This window comes from Gadus macrocephalus, chromosome 2, assembly GCF_031168955.1.
Source record: "Gadus macrocephalus chromosome 2, ASM3116895v1".
NCBI classification, from domain to species: domain Eukaryota; kingdom Metazoa; phylum Chordata; class Actinopteri; order Gadiformes; family Gadidae; genus Gadus; species Gadus macrocephalus.
Genome location: NC_082383.1, coordinates 19,744,884 through 19,750,636, shown reverse-complemented (window position 1 = coordinate 19,750,636; position 5,753 = coordinate 19,744,884). Strand labels below are relative to the sequence as shown.

The following is a 5,753-nucleotide window of genomic DNA, read 5'->3' as shown; positions in this document are numbered from 1 at the left end:
AACGTATCATTAAGTTGCAAAAACGTTTGAAAAGTGGCACAGGTCTTTAGGCTTGATTATTTGCATTAACATGATGAATCTATAAAAAGCAATACGGCACAAAATATTTCTGAAAACTAATATAACTTCACTTCATTTGAACGTGTACTGCGCTGCCATTTTCAAGAACCCGCCCAGTGAACGCAGAGGATTGTGGGTAGTTTTGGCTCGTCTAGGATGCAGTGATGCCAGAGCCCGTCTCATATTAGACATTCTCTGGTGATGCATCCTTGAAAAATCTCGGAATTCTCAAAAACAAAGGACGCAAAAATGACGCGGCTTTCGAGTGTCCTCAACATTGGAACAGTGCTTGTCGGCGTTCTATGACGTAGCGTCCTTAAAAGGGCGGCCGTTGAGCACATAGGTTGAGCATCATAGACATCATATATATATATATATATATATATATATATATATATATATATATATATATATATATATATATATATATATATATATATATATATATATATGATGTCTATGTTGAGCATGCTTCCTTGACATTGGGAAACAGCCATAGTTCTTCGTTTAATCAAACATCCAATATGCGCATGCGCATTTATTCCATTGTTTGACAAAGAGATCCTTAAAGCATAGACATCATAGTTCTTCGTTTTATCAAACATCCAATATGCGCATACAGGCATTTATTCCATTGTTTGACAAAGAGATCCTTTTGTGTTGATTTTTATTTGAATCACCAGCGCTCCATTCATGAATCGCCAGCGCTTGGTTTACTCATGGCTCCGCTGCGCTCGAAAGCAGTTGTAACTCTCGCCGCCTTGAGCTTGTCCCGCAGAGTTGATGCTCCACAATGCTTGTTTGTTAACTAAAACTCCACAATGCGCAGTTTTCTAACTAACTACGCATACAGTAGACAGTTTTTAAACTAAATATCGTGACATATTTTGTTGTTCAATCAAAATTGTTCACGGTCCTTTCGGGATTGTGGGTTTTAGACACGCTCGCCCCTAATCCAAATACGGCGTCCCCAACATGTCAAATGCAAAATATGTTTTTACTAAATGAAAACAGATAAAACTAACATTTAACTCAAATAACCAAGCCCAAACCATCTTGTATATTAATTAATAAATCAAACAACATATCAAACCAAAAATGGCTCTAACAGAGAGAGAGAGAGAGAGAGAGAGAGAGAGAGAGAGAGAGAGAGAGAGAGAGAGAGAGAGAGAGAGAGAGAGAGAGAGAGAGAGAGAGAGAGAGAGAGAGAGAGAGAGAGAGAGAGAGAGAGAGAGAGAGAGAGAGAGAGAGAGAGAGAGAGAGAGAGAGAATAATTGTTTGCTTTGTAGCTATGTTATAAACACCATTTGCTTAATCTTTCATCATCAAGAGTCTTACAATAATAAAAGAGAATACATTATAAGCATGGGTAATCCTCAATGGGAATTGGGGATTACCTGAAAGTTAAAGAAAGACTGAGTAATAATTCCTTTAATTAAGTAATAACCATATTGAAAGATAACGTATTAAAAAGTACGCTGACAAAGTGAATCACAAGTTTGTCATCAAACATTTGGTTTAAATTGTGTTAATATCACATACTCTTATCTATGGTGTTTTAGTTTGGCCTTGTCAGCAACCTTTTTTCATGGCCTTAGAAACCAACCAATGATAGCACCTACAGGGTTCAACACCGCTTGGATTGCTTCAACTACCTGCGATGCAGAAGACACAAACACACACAAACACAAACACACACAGACAAATACACACACACACACACACACACACACACACACACACACACACACAAAAACACACAAAAACAAATTATTGTGATGCTGTTTACATGAGTATAATATACGCTGTTGTCCACAATAACAGGAAGGATAGACTGCTCTGTAGTAATAAGGGAGTTATTGTGAGATAAGTAGACCACAGATAAATACTCTATTTTATAAATTAATAAGTAGCCCTCCCCTGTAGCTACCACAGTACACACATATCTCTCCAGGAAGACTCACCTGTCTAGATAGACTTATGCCGTAGCGCAACCCTGTAGCGAAGTGTTCACAGTTATTAGAAATTAAATTGTACTGTGGCTCGGAGCCCACCAGCTGGAGAGCTTTTGCCACGATGATCTTGGCGTCCCGGGGTCGGCGCCGGCCGTCCATTAAATTGTTGATTTCCCATTTGGCATCTCCAACAACAGCTTTCAGTTCTTCGTACTTCACCATAGCTTTTGTAATTAACGCAGCCCCGCTGCTGCTGCCACTGCTGCTGCTGCCACTGTTGCTGCTGCTTGTTGCACTGGATCCTTTAGAGTAAAATGAAGGCCTATCCATTACAATGTCTTTTACATGTATTAAAGAGTTCAATTCACTTTCAGACCCATACATAGATTTCTTGAAGTAGGATATGTTTAAGTCATGAGAAGATGTCAGCAGGCCCTGTGTTTAGTTCGTATTTTAAGAAATGTTGTGTGTTGTTAGGCCTACTTACCATTTAGTGTCATGTGAACAACAAAGCCATCCCCAACGTATACAGCCCAATGCTTGTATAAATCATGAAAGATTTCTATCAGGTCCCCAGGTTGTGGGTCCTTTTGATTTGAGTCTCCTTCAGTCATAATACCTATGGTAAGGAAGAGCATTACAAATGACATTCAACAGTTTGGACATAGACTCACCACGGGAGACATCTTGATGCAAATTTTCCTTTAAAAAATGTACTTAGGAATTAACAACAGAAATCATAGAGGGTTGAATATTAAAATGAGGTTATCATAATAATCACGAACATTAGCCAATAGCAAATCACATTTAAGGCTATTTAAATGGTGTCTTAGCCTTCAATAGGCCAGCTGTGACGACTAGGCCTACACACCGAGGTGTTTTAATCAAGCTACCAGATGACAGTTGAATTTTGATCTTATTTCTGTGAAAGAACATCAAAAACGGCATCCTATATCTGAACTTAGATAGGACTACATATTTTAAAAAAAATGGTCCTACCTCTGGGCATGTCCGAGGAAGTGCCTTAAGAAAGTGATCTGCTTGATCCAAAGAGCAAATATATATCTGTGTAAAGAAAACTTTCGCTTTCATTATGAGTCGTCATAAAGGAAGCACATAGCTTTGGAGGTGGAGGGGAGAGTTTTTGGCAGGAGGACTATTAGAATCAGCACCACCGTTATTTTCCAACCACCAAAGCCCACGAGTGTGCCTTCACTCATATTTTTACTGATTCAGTATTAATCACGCAACACCAAGGTCCCGCAATCATAATTTATTTCAATAAATATGTTTTGGTTGTTTCCAGCACATTTAGGTCAATTCAAATTCTTGTACTTTCGACACTGTTACGTTAGGCAAGGGTTAATGAAGTAGAAAGAGACGGAGCTGCACCTCCAAAGCTATGTGCTTCCTTTATGACGACTCATAATGAAAGCGAAAGTTTTCTTTACACATTTGCTCTTTGGATCAAGCAGATCACTTACTTAAGGCACTTCCTCGGACAAGCCTTTACTTTATATTTAATCATCAAAAGGTTAGGAAGGACATTTGTTTTGTTCAAGTTACTGGTGTCGAAAGTACAAGAATTTGAATTGATTGACAATTGAAGACAACTTTCGACATCGATTGTCGATACACTTTTGCCAGCTGTTATGATATGTAACGCTTGTAACGGTCGATGCTCCAGTCCGTTGTCCCTATCAGGGCCGAGCAGCTGCTGCTGCTGCGACTCAGAACCACGGCCTCGGAGCAGAAGAACTTCAAGAAGAAGGTGGTACGTCTACCCACCTCCAGGCTACTGACACAAGCTCAGGAGGTAGAGGGGGATGGCTGGTAACCCGACCCCGGCCGTCGACCGGGGTCGGGCGACCCGCGGTCGGGCGACCCGCGGTCGGGCGGCCCGCGGTCGGGGAGCTGCCTGCAGGGCTCATGTCGTATGATATCCAGATCTTCCATGTTCTAGTGACTCCAGGTTAAAAATAAGCTTTATACTAATATATTATATTATATTAGTAATATTCTACAAGTAATATTATATATACTAATATATTATATTATATTAGTAATATTACATGGTTAATCAATGTATTATTTGGCAGTACTATATTGTGTAGGCCTACATAGCTATTATATATTGTACATAACATATGGCCATATCACCCAGTTCTGGCATATAATTCCTAATTCCTTCTTATTCGTTTTCTTTCAGGACATCGTTGAGTCCACTGCCACCAGCCCCCCCCACCTCTCCCTCATGCTCCTCCACCCCAGGCACCTCTTCCACCACCCCAGACACCCCTTCCAAGAGGAGAGTGCCAGGGAGCAGGCGAGGCATGAGGAGAGCGAGGCAAAGTTGGCGGAATGGTGGAGAAGATGTGATTCTCCACCATTCTCTCAAAAGCTGAGAGAGTGTGTGTGTGTGTGTATTTTTAGGTGTGCGTGTGTGTGTATTTTTAGATGCGTGTGTGTGTGTATTTTTAGATGTGTGGTTCAGTGTTTCTTATTTAAATAAAGTGTTTCTTCTAAAGTGTTCTTGTTCTTTTTTTTCTTTTTTTATATTTTTATTGGAAAATCACACTACAATACTACAGTCAGGGAAATACAATTGACCTTTTTCCTTCTTTTTTTTTTTAAACATATGCATATGCACACGGCCACATATACACACATAAACAACCAAAATACCCCCACAAAAAAAAAACACTGATAGGAATATAGAAGAAAACAATTAAATTAAATTACAGAGTACCGTGTAACAAACAAAGAACAACCACCCACCCCCGCCCCCACTCAGCTCAACATGACCAACACACATATTACTGGTTATTTATGCAATACAAAAGATACAACAATAACAGACACCCAATCAATTAGGTAGTACCTTTAAATTAGTGAAATAGGAAATAAAGGGTTGCCATTTGGAGAAAAATTTGACTGTACATCCTCTTAACGTGTACTTAATTTTCTCAAGTCTCAAAAAAAACATGACATCTTTGAGCCACTGGGAGATAGAAGGATATTTAACAGACTTCCAATGTAACAATAAGGAACGTCTTGCTAGTAAGGATGTGAAAGCTATAATGTCCTTTTGTGTAGGGTTAAGTGCAAGTGTAGGGTCAGGAATCCCAAATATAGCAATCAGAGGACAAGGTTGGAGATTAACCCCAAGAACAGAGGACATGATAGCAAAATAACCCACCCAGAAACCATTCAGATCAGGACAAAAAAAAAACATGTGGCTAAGATGACAAGGAGAGCCATGGCATTTATCACATTTGTCTTCCACTTCCGGATATATTTCAGATAGTCTAGACTTGGAAAAATGTACCCTGTGTAAGACCTTAAATTGAATAAGTCCAAGCCGAGCACAAGAGGTGGTAGATCGTATCCTCACTGTAAAAAAAAGTTGTAATATAACATAATTGTACTGTTTATTTTACAGATTTTGTCAGTATTTTTTAAATACCATTTAATTTACAAAAATAGACTGTTATTTTACATGTAAAATGTAAACTAACATGAAATCACTGTAACTGTGAAAACACACAATATTCCTGTTCTTTCACAAAAAAAAACGATTAGAAATCCATATATTTATTGTTAAAATACGTTCACAAATATATCGTAATTTCACCAATATTTGTCTGTTATTTAAGGGAATAAACTGTAAAATTCAACTTTAAAACTCTAAAAAAAGTAAAAAATCATTTAAAGTTACTGAGAAATTAAAAGTAAAAT

General features: G+C 38.5%; 1 long non-coding RNA gene across 1 annotated transcript; it reads right to left on the bottom strand.

Moving 5' to 3' along the window:
• Window positions 1-2,614: 2,614 nt before the first annotated feature.
• LOC132452127 (uncharacterized) lies at window positions 2,615-3,300 on the bottom strand. Its single transcript, XR_009524244.1, has 2 exons — window positions 3,015-3,300; window positions 2,615-2,731 (listed from the first exon to the last, which is right to left on the bottom strand). It is a non-coding gene; the product is annotated as an uncharacterized LOC132452127 (long non-coding RNA).
• Between the last annotated feature and the right edge of the window lie 2,453 nt (window positions 3,301-5,753).